We start from the raw sequence: 17,964 nt of genomic DNA, 5'->3' as shown, positions 1-17,964 counted from the left end.
TGCCTATTTGAAGAAAACTATTGAAGAAATTGGCTAATCATTGAAACAAGTTTTTTATGTCAATGAACTTGGGCTTTATTGGAAGCATATGCCACAAAGAACATACGTTTTCAAAGAATGCCAGGATTTAAACCCACCAAAGATTACTTAACTCTGCTTGGTGAGGAAGCTGCAGGAAATTTAAATTTTTAATTCCTTAATGGCACACCAGGCAGTGACAAGGCTTTATAAGAGTTATCTCAAAAAACATTTGTGTGTCATTTGATGTTCAAATAGGAAAGCATGAAGAATGGTTCTCTCAGTTGCACACCGTCCCTGCTTGGAATAATATTGTGCCAGAGAAAGTATTGGCTTCAAGGTACTATTTCTTAATAATGGCATAGATCATTCTGTCAACTTTGATTCTTACCAGAAAATACTAAGGTGGATTTCCTAACACAGAACACGACTTAATTGCTAAAGGCCATGGATCAGGTGGTAATTGTGATATTCATGGCTTATGACTTATGTTCCATATTCTCAGAACTCCTCAGAAAATCAGGTGGTGAGCATAAACCAGGAGTCATGGAATTTTGGTGTGCCTATAAGGTTAAGGTTATCAACAATGTCGTTAATTCATGTGATGAAGTTATGTCATCCCACATGAATGGCATGTGTCAGTAAAAGTGTCAACAATCTGACGATTTGACAACAATTTCCACAGAATTCAGTGGGCGATCATCACCTTAACAAAGGAAGATAGTTTTGAAGAGGCGAAGGAGGCTGACATGTTGGAGTTGCTTAAATCCTATGGAAGAATAGTTGAATGAGGGTTTATTGCAACAAGAGAAATAACAAACTGAAGAAAAGCTCACCATTGAAACACCACCCTGTCAAATGCTAACAACAAAAGGATTAGGAGCTTTCCACCTTATTGAAGAAACAATGGAAATCTACTGAAGATAGTCTGAACAAATAACAGCTCCAAAGTGAATAGAGTAACCAATGTAAACATTCACTTCTACAAGGAGATGAACAACAGAAGGAAAAACAAAGCCCGTGCAACAATCTTTGGATACATTTTTCAAGGTCACGTGAACCAGGGTTTTAAACCCAAGACTAAAGTCCTGGTTTACTGGGAAATAGTGGTCCCCATGTTCCCTTTTTCAAACAGGGATATTTTGAAGGAAGAAACAATACAGACTGAACTGTAACCTCCTGTGGAGATAATGGAAGTTCATTATCATCTCAGCAAGAATCATGGCTTCTAATGTTCCAAACATGTTTGTAGTTTTCCCTTCCAGGAATATGCAAGAAATGGGGTTAAAAACCAACTACAGCCTTGGTCTTTGTGTACTAGTCTTGTGTTCTAGTTCGTCTGTTTTAGTGTACAAGTGTGGAGGTCCCAGGTGAAGAATGTCCAGATGAAGAATATCCTAGTTGCCCCTGCTCTGGTAGATTAAAATGTCTTGCTGTCTGGTTGCTGGAAGCAAGACAGGTCAGCAAAGCCACAGCTAAAGGAAATCTGAGAGCCTTCCATCTACCCTGTATATTCCAGTGTCTCTAAACCAAGCATTCAACTGCTGAAGTCAGCACTACAGGATCTGCACCTCTTAATGGCCACAATGTTTCACCATTTGCTCCTCATGGACAAGTCAAAGATTTTTTTCTCATCTTTAGACTGGCTTCTTAAGGAGGGCTAGTTCCTTTTAAAACATAAGTACATTTGGACTGGCAAAATGTATCCACAAGGGAAGAGATCCTTTTTAAATTAACCTTGTTCTAACCAGCCAAAAGAGGTTGAATAAAGAAAGGAAGCGAATTCATCTCCCCCCCACCTCCCCCACCCCCACCTAGCCATCCCAAGGCATAACAGTTTGAGGATATCACATCCAATGCCATAATTAGGGGCTTGTGTTGCGATAGTTCCCACAGAGGGGGTCACAATTGTTGTGACGGACCAAAATGGAGAAGATTCATTCAGGAAGGCACATAGAGACTTTGTGGGCCCATGCAAAAGCAAAATTCAAGAAGTCCAAGTCGAAGAGTGTCCAAACCTTTGAATGACTCATCTGCCCGACCCTCTAAGCACCACCCGCCCCACTTGCAGCAGAGTCTGCAGAACATTGTATTGTTGGACTTATTAGCCATCAGACTATAAAATCGCAAGTCATCTTCAACACTCAGGGACTGCCTACGAAGAAAGAGACTTGTGAGTATTATCTCATTTAAACTTGCACGGTGTTTTTATTTTGTAATTTAGTCTACAAGTTATTTCATTTGGAAATGTACTGGACAATATTTCAAAGTGCAATTTGTTTCTCCAAACTGAAATGTCCAAAAGAACTAACTCCAATTCATTTAGTTGTTTACAATCAAAGAATGCAGTAGAACTTTGTGAGAAATTACTCTCGAGCATGTTTGAACAACAGTACAAATTGTTCATGCCTTTTAGCTTTGATAAAGGTCATCTGGATTCGAAACGCCAGCTCTTTTCTCTCCTTTCAGATGCTGCCAGACCTGCTGAGATTTTCCAGCATTTTCTCTTTTTAGTACAACTTGAAGTTTTTCACCCAGCAAGTTATTTTTGGTGTCAAAAACTTTCATTCCATCATTTTACTTTGCATCTGTATCATTCACTGCAATTCTTTCAGTCTGCCGGGCAGAAATGTTTTTGCTGGATATTATTCCCTTTCCTGGAATCAAAGTTTCTGTTTTTTTTTCTATTTGGTCCCAATAACCCACAAGAGGTAAACTGTCTGGAAATTGTTGGCAGATGCAACATAGAATTTCCGACCCAAGACAGGAAGCTGGATATTAACTCCTGTTCTTCATCTTTTGGGTGGTAAGTTAGTAATATTGCAGTTTGGCTGCTTTGGCAAAAGCAGTGATTCAAAAAGGCTGTCTTTAATTATTTGATCGTTCTATGCATCATATTTTTAGGGCTGGAGCAGGATAGAGTTGCAGAGGAATTTTTTTTCACTACAAAGTAGTTTGCGTCCAACCCAGTTCAGCATTACGGTCTAAGTAGATTGCTTTCTGGTCAGTCTTGGTGACTCTGCTGTTACAGAGTCACCAAGACTGACCAGAACACTGACCTGCTGTTATGGGGCGGCACGGTAGCACTCCTGCTTCATAGCTCCAGGGACCCAGGTTCGAATCCTGGCTTGGGTCACTGTCTGTGTGAAGTTTGCACATTCTTCCTGTGTCTGCTTGGGTTTCCTCCAAGTGCTCCAGTTTCCTCCCACAGTCCAAAGATGTGTGAGCTAGGCTGATTGGCCATTGCAAATTGTCCCTTAGTACCCTGGGATGCATAGATTAAAGGGGTTAGTGGGTGGATATGGGCAGAGGGCCTGGGTGGGATTGTGGTTGGTGCAGACTCGATGGATCGAATGGCCTCTTCCTGCACTGTAGGATTCTGTGATTCAAAGAGCCCTTGTGGCTGATACCTGCAGACACTTATAATGTAGTACACGCTTATACATATTTTATGTTTTCTTAAAGCACAATATATTATCAAGAAGATATTGGATCATCACTAAAAACAACTTGCAAGTTTGGCTAAATGCAGCAAATGTGACTGTTTTGCAGGTGTTTGAATTCTTCCTTTGGGTGTTGATGATGATTCCCAGCTGTGCTCCACAGAGCACGTTTTGCAGCTGCTGGTTTATTTATTTTTGTCTAGCAAGTGTTGCGGTCATCCATGTTCCTGCTGCTGTTGTCTTTATTTTTTTTAAAGACTATTTCCATGTTTGTTCAAAGCTGTGTCGTTTTGATTTAAAGGTTAGCCAAGTTGGAAAGATGGGAATGACTGGGTATGTGAAAAGTTAGCGTATCAATGTATAAATTAGAAATGTTATAAAATAGAAAATCTCAGTGTGGATGAGTGCACTGGTCTAGTTCAAAGGATTCTTCAGATTGTCTCATTACAAGGACTAAGCAGTATTGACAAGGTCACACTGCAGCTGTGCAAAAACCTTGAGGAAAAATGTGCGTATCTCAACTTCACTCCTTATTGTTGGAGTTTTCTGCTTCTGGCAAAGTTGCTATTTCATGCATTTAAAGAGTTTTTTTACATGACTGACAGAATGAGCATTCTGTCTTGCAGATATCTCTCTCATCCTTTTGGCACAGCGCAAGATAAAGACACTGAGATTTACAGTCAGACTGGGAGGATTACATAGTGACCATTGGCAGTGAGGCATATGCCAGTGGATCTAAGTGACAGTGCAATTGTCTGGGATTGTGCCACTACTGGGACCTCTTGCATGCTGTGATTGAGTCTGCATTGACACCAGCACCAATTTCATCACCACATTCACCATCTTGATTTATTTTCCTAGAGTTTTCAGTATGGGGGAAAGCTGGTTTCAATTTAGATTCCAGTTAAGATTTATTTTGAGTACTAATTTCCTTTTTGAATCCACCTTTGAATATACTTCTGCATGGGGATGAAATCAATTTCTTTAAGGAAAGGTGCTTCTAACAGCTTGAACTAAATGGTTAAAAAAAAGCCATTGTATAAAGTTTCATCACTTCCCCTAAGAGTCCAGCATGTATACAAACTCACGGGGGTTGAATAAGAGTTGTTCAAATATTATTTCATCCCTGAGATTCCATGTCAATATCCAAAAGATAAAGTAGAAATGAGATGCATTTCTGTTCTAAATTGACATCAAAGCTACAGTAGATCTCTGGAAACTAAAACAGTATATGATAATAGAGACAACTGTACATTTGGAGACTGTCCTGCTGATGTTTTTTTGCTCAAGTTCAAAGTGAACTTAAGCTTAACATTTTTTATGTTCTTCTTTGCAAACATTTTAAATATGATGTCTAAATTTGAGTGTCAGTGAAGTCAGTATTGAAGGTAGGCCTCTGTCAGTCTACATATTGTTTAATGCAAACAACCGCTTTGCCTACTGACAGAATTAAACTATCTATAATCAAAAGGAAGCGCATGTCTATGCTTTTTCATCAGTCTTCTGACAGTACAATACCTATATGTGAATTCCAGTTCACCAGATAGGTAAATAACAACTGCAGCGTTTATTTACAAAAATCAATAACACAGAGGCTTGGAGCCTCAAGGCTGCCAGTCAACTCGCAAGAATGTTCTGGAACATGAACCCAATCTCACCAGCGTGATCCTCCACCCTGTTCCCTGATTAGCTTCCTGGGTCACGTGACCCTTATTCTACACTTGGGTCTTTAAAGGGACAATCACCACATCCTTCCCCCAATAAGTCCTTTTAGACAAATGTCAATACTCAGTTTACACAGTCCCAGATAATTAAAAATTTATTACACTTATTTAGTCAATTATTAATTTGGTCTTTCGGGGGTTTCCGAATCCTTGTAAAATGGCGTAACTCTTTTCTCTGGAGCACTTCCACAGGATTGCTGTCAGCCGAAAGCACAATGTCAGTATTTCTTCAGGCACAGGCAGCTCTGTTCTATTTGTCAATTGTTTCGATCTTCTAAAATAGCTTTAGCTAAACTGCTGTGCAATGTTCGGATCATTTGCTCCACCATCCCTGCTCTGAGGATGATATGGTATATGAAATCTTTATTCTTAACGTGTTTTATTCTTAACGTTCAACAGACTCCTTTTAAAACTCTCCCTGTGAAGTGATCTCCCCAATCAGGATCAAATGGAATGGGCATTCCCCATCTAAGTACTATCTCATTTGCCAATATCAGACCCACAGTTTTGGCTGTGGTATCTTTTCATGGAAATGCATTAACCCATTGAGTAAACTGACCTACAATTACCAAACAATATGTTTTTCCTTGTACCCGTAGCAAAGGCCCTGTCAAACCTATGTGTGAATTTTTCCATGATCCTTTGGGTCTTGGCTGACTTCCCATTTTAATCCTGCAGGGGCAACCTGGTTCCACAAGGGTGCACTAGAGGCACCTCAGGCAAAACTTCGCCACATCTCTTCTCACCTACTTCCACCACCAACATTCCCTTAACAAATTAAACATTTTGATTCTCCCAAAAGTGCTGAATTGGTGGGAAAACTGTTCTAGATCATGACTGTTTTTTTAGTGCAGCTTCACACCCCAATCTCTGCACTCTGTGAACTGCAGAGGTCCCAATCGGGAATCTCATTAAGAACTCTGGGGGTGGGGGGCTATTTGCGCCGGGGTCTGACAGTTATGGAACTTTGTGCATGCGCAGTGGCCCCAATCTGTCAGACTCCCCGTTTGCCGGGCCAGCTCAATCGCTGGCCAGACCGGGACCCCCGCAGTGCTGTCCCTCCAGCCCCCCCATGGCCCGATCGCAGCCCTGGAACAATTCCCGGACCAGCCCTAACCCCCTCTCCCTTCCCTGGAGCGCCCTGATGTTCAATCCACACTCCTCTCCCAGCAGAGGCAATCTCCCACCCTCCTCACCCCAGCAGACCCCCTCCCCCCCCACTCCTCCTGGGGCTAGAACCACGCCCCCCCCCCCGACCAATCAGTGGCCTCCCTCCAGCCCCAACCAATCCTATCTGCAGAGTGGTGGCGGGACACCCCCCCACCCTCCCCACTGATCACTTTAGGCTTGCCCACAATAGGCCCTGCCTCTTTGGCACTGCCCACTGCCCCCGGGCATGTGTACTTTGCCCCTTGGACAGTGCCGGGGGACACTGGTTAGCACTGCCAGGGTGCCCAGGCCCAGGGGGCACCATCTCCCACCACCTGATTCTCTGGGGGGGGCCCCAATTGCCACTCTTCATTCCAGTGGGGTCTCCCACTAGTACCCCGAAGGTGGGGAGCTACACTAAACCCCGCCGGAATGAAGTACTTTTGGCGTGGTGGGAAATTCTGTCGGAACTGGTGAGTTCCTGATAACGACATGCAAAACATACTTAAACTACATTAAAAAAAAATTCAAATGATTTGCCTCTCTTCCCGCTGGTTTCCAGTGTTGTCTGGACTCCGACTGTTCTCCAGCTCTGGGAGACGCGCACGTGTTCCCGGCACGTGAGCAAATCCCGGAAAAGGCCGACGATGTGATTCTCCCGACCAGAACCGCCTGAAAAGTTTCAGGCCACAATTGGAGATTGGGCCCTTTGCCTCTGCCTGTATGTGCTAATCCGTGGTACACTTTCAGCAGCGATTGCTGTATTACTACTATTAATTTCCCTTCCCTTGTCCACCATGAACTTCCCGTCCTCAATCTTTCTTCCACATTTACTTCTCCTCTTTAACTGCTTGTTCCTGCACTTGTTTCACATCAATGTCTGAGCTGTCTTTAACTAACACAGCTGTACTCCTGTAGCCTGTATCCATTCCGAATCCTGTTCCACTAGGGTCTTAGTAGCTTTTTCGACTAAGCTGTTTTCCTCTGTGCTTCATTCTCAATCTTTTTATGGGCTTGAACTTTTGCTGCCTTTAAAGGGCTGCAGGCTGCTTGGAGTAAATCTCTAATCAAATTCTCATGCTGTATGTGTCCTCCACTAGAAGTTACAGAATTTTGCTTAGCTCAGACTGCACAATCCCAAAGGCATACCTGCTGACGGTGTTATCAATAACTCACTTCCCTTTGCTCCATTCTAAAGCTTTAGCCAAGGCTAACAACTCTGCTCCTTGAATTATCCCCAGGGATTTGTTCTTCTGCAATCACTGTTCCCTCATCATTTACCACCACCCATGCAGTGCAGTGTTCTCCATTAACATATTTCCTTGCTCCGATAACATACAGATTAATTACCCCTTCTCCTGCAAGTGGTTCTTCTGCTAAACCTTCACTTACTTCCTCATTCTCTTCTGAAACACGCTCATGCTCTGTCCCTCCTGCGGGATTTTCCCTTACATCTCTGCTGGTTTCCACATGCCTTTCTCCTGGCAAGAGATCTGCTTCCCATTTTGAACATCTTCCATCGGAAGCCCCTTTCAACCTCTCAGCTTCCAGGAGCACGGAGACCATGGAGAATTGCTTTCCTATCGCGGTCAGTGGCTCTGAAATACTATCTCATGCTCACACATAGATGTACCTCTGGCAACTAAATCTAATTGTGGGGAGTAGTACCCCACAGGTCTTAATTTATCCCCATGTCACTGAGTCACTACAGCTGCTTGCGTCCCATCATTTTCCTGCCAGAAAATGTGGAAGGTTTTCATGAGATCTGGCAGCCCCAAGGCTGGGGCTTTTACCATAGCTTGTTTTAAATCTGAGAAAGTTCGTGCTTCCATCACTCCCCATTCTATGTTTTCATAGAGCCCTACAGTGCAGAAAGAGGCCCTTCAGCCCATCGAGTCTGCACCGAACACAATCCCATCCAGGCCCTACCTCCATATCCCACCCACTAATCCCTCTTACCTATGCATCCCTGAACACTAAGGGACAATTTAGCATGGCCAATCAACCTAACCTGCACATCTTTGGACTGTGGGAGGAAACTGGAGCACCCGGAGGAAACCCACACAGACACGAGGAGAATGTGCAAACTCCACACAGACAGTGACCCAAGCCAGGAATCGAACCCAGGACCCTGGAGCTGTGAAGCAACAGTGCTAACCACTGTGCTACTGTGCCACCTAGCAATTTTCCTTGCTAGTCCTTCCTCCTTTTATCAAATCCTGTAAGAGCTTTGCCAATGCAGCATAATCCTCTACAAAATTTCTGCAATAATTGAAAAATCCCAGTGTTTGCCTCACTCATTTTCCACTATGTGGTCTTTGCATAAAAAGCATGGCTTTCTTCTGATCTGAAGGAATCTCTTTCTTACCCTGGATATGATACGTCCGAAGTAAGTCACTGTTTACTGTCCTAACCGATTCCTTTTTGGGTTCAACTTGAGCCCAGCTTCCTGGATCACCTGAAGTACCCTGCAGAGGGCTAGGCAATGCGATACTGAACTGTCGAGGCTATCAAAATGTCATTCACATATTGTACAATAGTTGTTCCAACACATTCTAATGGATCAATTATCTGCACCATATATTTGTGAAATATGGCCGGACTATTGTGAATCCCTGTGGCAGTCAGGTCCAAGTGTAGTGCTGGTTCCAGAGTGTGAATACAAACTTCTACTGGTTATTCTTCGCTATTGGAATTGACCAAAATCCATTAACTATGTCTAACACATTGAATACCAGTTATTCAGATTCAATATTATTCAGGGCACTAGCTGGGTTGGTCACTATGGAGTGCTGTCAAGTTGCATAGTGGTTTAAGGCTGTATAATCGATAGTCAATTAATAACTGCCAATTGGCTTCTAAACTGATGAGATCAGTGAGTTAGTCTCAGAGGAGGTTTTAGTCGCTATTTGTTGCTTTTCTAAGTCTGCAATAATAATTTTAACTGCTTCTATCGCTTCTGGCTTAATCGAATAGTGTTTAACAAGAGGGTGAGATCCCCTAGGAATCATCACAGGAAAACGGCCAAATACCCACAATCACATTTATGCACGGGGGTACTGTAAAGCCAAATTTCCCTACACTATTCTGTCCTCCTGATTTGTTTGGAAGGTTGCTATCTGAGAAATTGTACCTTTTTGCTTCTGACGCCACCAATTTCTCTTGTAGATCTTGCGCACATCATAGTGCCTGCCTTAGCATTGATTACAGCTCCCAACTGTTCAAACACATCTATTCACAAAATATTTACTTATCCTGTTAAACATATTTAAATCTAAATTCCTTCCGACCCCCTTTTATTAATGTAAATATGCTCACTAAATATAACCGTCTTAGTTCCCCCAGCTACTCCTGTTAATTGTATGGTTTGGTGGGTGGTCTGCAAGGATAAGTCTGTTATGGATATAGTTGTCCCAGTATCCACTAACATAGTACAATGATAACCTCTGAATTGTGTTCTTACATACATGTGGAAATCTCGCTCTGTAATCTCGAGACTCACTAATTGTCATTTCTGTCCTAATAACTTCTGCAACTTACTGTCTGATGTCTGCTGCGCTGGGGCTGGTGCTTAGGGCAGAGCCTCAGAGGGCTGCCTCACCCATCTGGGGCCCTGTCCTTCCTTCCTTCCCGTTGAAGTGGTGGAGGCTACCTCGCTGAATATATTTAAGTCACGGGTAGATAGGTTTCTGATAGACAAGGGAATTAAGGGTTATGGGGAGAAAGCGGGAAAGTGGAACTGATCCACTTCAGATCAGCCATGATCTTATTGAATGGCGGGGCAGGCTCGAAGGGCTAGATGGCCTACTCTTGCTCATATTTCTTTTGTCCTTATGTATTCCCCTCTTCATCCAACAGCCCTTTACATCATGACCCCCTTTCTGACAATTCCAACACCCATTACTCTCCATGGATTTGCTTTGACATTCCCTAGCATGATACTCTTTCTTCCAATGGACTAAGCATATTCCTTTATCTTTAAACCTGGGCAGCAGCATGGGTTTATTGATCTACATTTGGATTATTTTTAAGTTTTTCTTATGATTATCTTCTGCTTTCATAATTTCCTGATGATTGTTTCCTGTCAGGAGACTCATTTTTCTGATCCTAGTCAGGACTGGACTGAATCTTTCATTGAGTAACCTAAAAACATGTCCTCATCCCTGTAAGGTTCAGCTACTCCTCCAGCATCTACCTAAGCCCTGAACTTATCTTTCCCCATATTCTACTGTTGATTCTTCGGGTTCTTGTTTAGCTAAGGTTATCTTGGTCGAATTGGCACTTCTCTCACCAATTGACTGTCTGACACCCCTTTTAAATCTGCCGTATTTTTGTTGCTTATTTTTACCATTTGCCAGTATCCAATCTCTCCCCTACAAATCAGCGGTAGAAAATGCCACCCAGCACTGGCTAACTTTCCCTTCATTAATATCCTCACATTGTCTAAAGTTAAATTCTGAACTTCCTTTAACTCATCCATATTTTCCCAAAAGGCCAAATTCTGACGATTTTGATGTAATAGACCTAACTTATCCATAAACATTTGCTTCTCTGTTGTCGGCATTTCTTGTGTAATGACAGTAGGTTGTCCTACACTGACTGCACAAGCTTTTGTTGTAGTTTGAATGGGGGCCATGTTAGCTGACGGAGGTGTCCGATGAGAGAGGGGATTACTATCACTCTGAACTATCTTCTCTGGTGAATTTCCCAAATTCATTCCCCCTTTAACTCCTTCTCCTGCAATCAAGCAAACTGAGGAACCAGATTGTTCTGTCACCATTCTACCCACGAGGATATTCATTGCTACTTCCTGTGCTGCCTTTGCCTCCCTCTGGAGGCAATTGGTTTCTCATTGTAACAGCCGGTATTACAGACACCATTTCTGCTTTGTATTTAGAATGTTTTCTCCACCATACTTTTTGTTCCAGTTCTGGAACCTCTGGATTTTACCCTTTTTCTGTCATTTTCTTCAGTAATTTGCCAAGCTCTGTCATATCATTTGAAATAAACTGTTGTCAGATCCCCATCTGAAATCTATCCAATCTGGACCACTCATCACCACCTTGCGGCCTCTCACCTCATATCTCTTCCTGCTTCACTCACCAGTCTCTCACCTTGCCCACCCTGGGATCTATACTGTCCCTTCATTTTTTTAAAAATTTTTCATTAGGGACTCCTCATGCTGAACGATCTGTCACCCTTTTGTATGATCTATTTCCTCGACGCCTCTCTTTACCATGTGACTTTTATTGCTTTGCTCTGTAAGCCAATCCAAGAGTCCATCCCTGGTCCCTTGTGTTAAGCACAGCTTAACTTCTAACGTCTTTATCCACCACAAAGCCTTTTTATTGCTTTGTGGATAGGGCACCCCAGGATTCCATCTCCAGTCCCCTGCACTGAGCGAGGTTTCTTTACACAATCATCCTGTATTTGCACCCCTTCCCTGGTTCAGATCACTCAATCTATGACTTCTGGTTGCCAGACATGTAGCCCCCTAACTACTGGGTGGTAATTAAAAATGTACTCATGCACTTCTCGTAAACATGTCTTGCCTCAAGACTCCAGTGACTGACTCTGCTCACAGCGCCAGGTTGTAAGGGGATTTCTCAGGGATTTCTCGAGGCTTCCCTCTGTGGATTTCTTGTATTCAGCCTTACTCAGCTAACACAAGGACTTGCGAAAGGCAGTGTGCAGTTAAAGACATTCTTTATTTAACCAACACGTATTGGGAGAGAGACAGCCAGAGGATTCCAACTTCTCTCTGAAGTTACATCACATGATATACAACAGATATACATCTTGAAGATTTGTTCTTCCTGTCCAACCTGTCATCCAAGCTGAACTGTCCAATTATATTAAAGCACCTGATTTACTTTAGCCAGTAGCATTCTACCTTCTAACGGAATTAGAAATGCATTGGACAACGAAACCCAGAGATTCTTCTCCCCCACTCCCATTGCCTAGTAACTTTACCTACGCAAATCCAGTAGGTTCAAGGATTGCTACTAACACCTGCAGTCCTGGGAAAAAGAAGGGAGTCATCTCTCCTGTTTGTTTCTTTATCAGTGGAGATTGAACACGTCTCGTCATTGCACTGTGAAGCTGAATCCTTCCATTCATTTCATAAACCTTGGTAGCTTGTAGCTACCTGATCTATCGCTGATAATAAGGCAAATGCTTTCTGCTTTATTGTTCCAAAAGAATACGGTCTGTCTAGTTTAGCTTATTTTCCATCATGTCTAGGACTAAATTGCTTGTTGACCAAAGCTGACAAGAAAATCCAAAAATACAGTATAATATATAAGTAAGGCACATTGTAATACCTTTGATGCATATATAAGGCATACCATGGTCCCTATTTTTAAACTAATCTACTTTGTATTAATAGTCCTCAAAAAACAGGGGTTTCTATACCTCCTGCAACAGGTTCATTAGCCCAATCCATTCATATCCTCTGCCTCACTTTGGATAGCAGTGAATCCTGATCGGTCCAGTACTTGACCTCTTTCGCTGAGACTGGCAATGCGTCTAAGAAATTCAATGACAATGTCCCATGGCACGAGTGAGGTGCAAAGATAGAGTGCATCTGCATTAATGATATGTGTTCCAAGCTGGTGCATGAAGGTATATTCGTAGGCGGGGAGGATTAATGCTTAACGATGAGTTCTTGCTGATGTGATTGGTGGCATACCTTTGTCTTTAAAAGCATCCAAAATGGTTTATGATCAAAACAATGATAAATGCCTACCATACAAATACTGGAGGAATTCCTTGACACAAAAACTATTGATAATGCTTCTTTCTCATTTTGTGAGTAGCCTTTTTCAGCTTCTGAGACACCCAATTGACATTTCAGATCCATTGTCCACCCCATGGGACAACACTGCACTGAAACCACATGGAGAAGCATCAAAGGTTGACAGTAATTCTTTAGACGGGTCGAAACGCACCAATAAACCCGATGAATATAACAATTGTTTCACTCTGTTAAAAGCTTCTCTTTGAGGTGTCTTCCACAACCACACTAGTGCTTCTTTAGGAGCATATGCAAAGGGGCCAATAACGTCAACAGATTTGGTGGAAAATGCCCATGGTAGTTCCTAAGAATGATTTGAGCTCAAATGTGTTTCTGGAGGCTGGTGCCTCCTTCATTGCTATGACTTTGTCTTCCATGGAGTGTAATCCTTGTGCATCTACACGATATCCCAAATAGACTACTCCATTGGTTTGAAAAGTACATTTCTCTTTCTTGAGGCAAACTCTAGCCTCTTGGATTTTCTTTAGCACCACCTCGAAGTTAGCTAGGTGCTCAGCTTCTGTCAACCCAGTTCTCAAAACATCGTCCAAGTTTACTGCTACTCGTAGTAGTCCTTGCAATACACTTTCCATTGTTTTCTGGAAAATAGCACCTGTTGACAACATACCAAAGGATAGGTGTGTATACTGAAACAAATGTTTGTGTGTGTTTATTGTGACATAACCTCAGGAAGCATAGTCTAAATCAAGTTGCTGATACGCATGGCCCATATTCAGCTTTGAATGACATTGATCTCTGGCCAACTTTGCATACAGGCACGGTGACACAGTGGTTAGCACTGCTGCTTCGCAGCTTCAGGGACCTGGGTTCGATTCCAGGCTTGGGTCACTGTCTATGTGGAGTTTGCACGTTCTCCTTGTGTCTGCGTGGGTTTTCTCCGGCTGCTCCAGTTTCCTCCCACAGTCCAAAGATGTGCGGGTTAGGTTGATTGGCCATGCTAAAATTGTCCCTTAGTGTCCTGAGATGCGTGGATTAGTGGGTAAAATATGTAGGGATGTGGGGGTAGGGCCTGGGTGGGATTGTGGTTGGTGCAGACTCGATGGGCCGAATGGCCTCTTTCTGTACTGTAGAGTTTCTATAATTTTATGATTTCTATGATCTGGATCTTCAACCTTTAGGATTGGATATTTATCTAACTTGGCAGCCTAGCTGTTAATTTGTAGTCTCCAGAGATGTGGATGGTCTTGTCAGGCTGTATCAAGGGCACTATGGGTGCTGCCCATTCCACAGCTTGATCTGGCTGGATAATACCCAGTTACTCCAATCTCTTCAATTCCATGTCCAACCTTTTTCACAGGGTATATGGTACTAGTCTTGCTATAAATAATAAAACTAGGAGTTGCCTCTGGATATACATAGGTCTTTGCCTGGGTGACTTGGGTTTTACATAACTCGTCCCAAAAAGCATTCTCGTACAACTGTGAGTGGCTCCGATGTCGCAGTGATATATGTTGCAATAGTTTCCCCAGGGGCGGGCTCTCCTGTTGGGTCAAACTTTTGGGTGGTAATGTGTTTTCTCCAATTCAACTATCTCAGCGAATGACTTGGAGTCAGTGCGCTTGAGAATGAGAGGCTGAATATTAAATGTAGGCTTGGGTACCACACGCATTCAAAAGGATTGTTTTTTTCTTCACCTCCTCTGTTCCGTTGGCCTGAAAGTAGTAACCACAAGATTCAATATATTGTCTAATTCTCCACAGAAGCATCAAAAGGATCTATTCATACAAATAGGGGCATATCTGCAAATACCTTCTCAACCTGAACTGAACTTATGGCTTTATACTCATGATCTTCAGATTACTTTTTTCTTTTATCCTCATTGCCAACGTAAATAATTCCTGTTCACCAGTTAGGTAAATAACAACTGCAATGCTTGCTTACACATAATATAGTACAGAGACTTGCATCATCATGGCTGCCAGTCAACATCCGAGAATGTTCTGGAACAGAAACATAAGCCCAACAGGGTGATCCCCACAACCTGCAGTATACCATCACTTTACATGTTTGCCTGATAGTGCTCACGAAGATGTTCACATCTGATCTTCATAGTGAGAACACATTGTAGATAACGTTGATGATTTCAATATTGTGGTTTTCTCGGAGTTATGCTTCCCTCTTGTTGGGGGTATAATTCATAGGTGCTAGGTCCTCCAAATCTTGTGAATTTTCACACTGCATTTCAGAAGCCTAGTTCCACTACAGGAGTATCACGGCTAAGCCTGAGCCCCTGTTAACAATTAGGACAAACATCCCGAACCTAGGAGTCCTGCCATCAGTTATAATACTGTTCTGGCACCCAAATTGAGATCAGCTAAATCAGTATGATAAGGAGAGCCCAACCTGTGATCCTTGTTGATGATCTTGTTTGGATACCTCTATTTTGATAGCCCTTCAAAGGGCAGCAACTAGAAAGGCAAAGTTTTGTACTCATTTGATTTCTGATTGTCAGATGTATTTGGCTACAGTGAAAAGTATTGTTTCTTGTACAGCATACTGTACATTGAGAAGGAAGGGCGGGAGTGCAGAATGTAATGTTACAGTCATAGCTAGGGTTGTGCTAAAATGACCTGAACAGTAACCTAGAGTGAAGGCAAAGTGCTGTGTGAGGAGAGAGCTGATTTTCTTAGCATTCCCATCAGATAAATTGAATTTTTTTGTGCGTAGAGAGTTTTTGGTCATTTAAATGTTGTTACTCACTTGTAGCATAAAAGCCCAAAGTGACTGAATGTTATTACCCAAATGTAACTTTTTTCTTAATTATTAACCATATCCTGGGTTGTTTTACAGTATTTAAATACTTCTATTGAATTCTGTGTTTTATAAATAAATGTGTTTATTTGGATGTTGAATATTATTAAGAGATTGTTTTTTTTACTTTGTTTAGCCACAATTTTAAAGAGAGTTAGTGGGTGGGCTATATGATATGCCCTGCTGAGGTTTACAAAATCCCATGATTTATAAATGCTCATGTTAGTAAATCTGTTACACATACTGCATAAATCAATGGTTTTTTTAAAGAAAAGACCAAATGTGTATTAGAGCCTCAAAATACATCTGCTTTATTGGCCTTCAAATTAATCCCCAAATTTGGATACAAGGTGGAAGTGAATATGTTAGGGACCATTGCCTAAGAGATTAATGCCCTGTTCTTGCTCATAATCTGAGGTCAGAGTGCAGTCAACATCTGCTGAATTCTGAGTGTGGCTGGCTTTGGTGGTAATCCTGTAATAAAATGCAAATGCCAGAAGGGCAGTTTTAATGACAGGATTACATTTCATGGCAAATCAGTGTAAACTGCAAATAGGCTGACTTCTGAAACAACCCCTCAGTTCACTTTAGCTAAAGTTATTGTTTTATGATGCCCACTGTAATCACCATAAGTTTATAGAGTCACAGAGTAATACAGCACATAAATGACAAAGATTAAACATCAATTCCTGTCAAGGTGCTTCGGTTTTTTTTAATTCATTCGTGGCTCATGAGCATTGCTGGCTGGCCAGCATTTATTGCCCATCCCTATTTACCCAAGGACAGTCGAGAGTCAACCACATTGCTGTGGCTTGGGGGTCACGTACAGTCAGCTGAAGAAAGAAATTCTGAATTGTGTAAATATGAGTTTAATTCAATTCATTCTGGGTTGTGAAAATTCTGCATAAACAAAGTATTGCGCAGAGACAAAATGTTGACAGAGTATACTTTTCCCCTCTTTCCTCTCAGCTTGAAGTGGGACGGAAATAAATTGCATTAGTTATCAAGTCGTGAGACATGTTTTTTTTTCTGGAGAGAAACATGACAATATGGAGAATCATAGATCATAGAAACCCTACAGTGCAGAAAGAGGCCATTTGGCCCATTGAGTCTGCACCAACCACAACCCCACCCAGGTCCTACCCCCATGTTTACCCACGAACCTACACATCTCAGGACACTGAGGGGCAATTTTAGCATAGCCAGTCAACCTAACCTGCCCATCTTTGGACTGTGGGAGGAAACCGGAAGAAACCCACGCAGACACAAGGCGAACATGCAAACTCCACACAGACAGTGACCCCGAGCCGGGAATCGAACCCAGGTCCCTGGAGCTGTGAAGCAGCAGTGCTAACCACTGCTACCGTGCCACCCGGTAATGTACTTTTAACTCATTGTCTGCAGTTAATTTCTTGTGTAGCTGAACTTCACAGCTTTGTCCCCTATTTTGAATTGATCAGTGAACCTGCATGTAATAATTTCAGGACATATCTTTCAATGCACTGAAACCCCACAATGCAGAGAAGGGACATTGTTCATTTAGGTTAAGTGATTTGGATATGGAACGAATCCACATTGCTTGCTGACTGAAATCATAGCATGAAACCAAATTTGCAAATGGCCTTCGGGACTGTGACCATTGTAAACTATAAATCTCTCTCCTCCTCAACCTCTCTGTGGCTTGTGTGATGCTTGACTGCACTATCCTCCTCCAAAACTCTCATCGAGCTGGGTGGGACTACTGTCATCTGATTCAGCTGCTTTCTATCCAGCAAAGGATTATCTGAAATGGAAAAATCCAGCCCCTCAATCTATTAGCTCAGGAGCCCTCCAAAAATCTGAAATTGTCCCCCTCTTTTTCTTATCTGCCCCTTGCCAGGTACACTGAAAATATCCAGCTCTACATTAACGTCACCGCTCTTGACCCCTCCACTATCTCTTACTTATCAAGCTGCTTGTTTAACATCCAATATTTGATGTGCAGAGGTTTGCTCCAATTAACTATTGAAGTCATTGTTTTCAGTCTCCAGCTCTGTTCCCTATGCACTAACTCTATCCCTCT

The sequence above is a fragment of the Carcharhinus amblyrhynchos genome, chromosome 8 (assembly GCF_965287045.1).
Source record: "Carcharhinus amblyrhynchos chromosome 8, sCarAmb.v2.hapA, whole genome shotgun sequence".
Lineage (NCBI taxonomy): Eukaryota > Metazoa > Chordata > Chondrichthyes > Carcharhiniformes > Carcharhinidae > Carcharhinus > Carcharhinus amblyrhynchos.
This window is presented reverse-complemented; position numbering follows the sequence as displayed.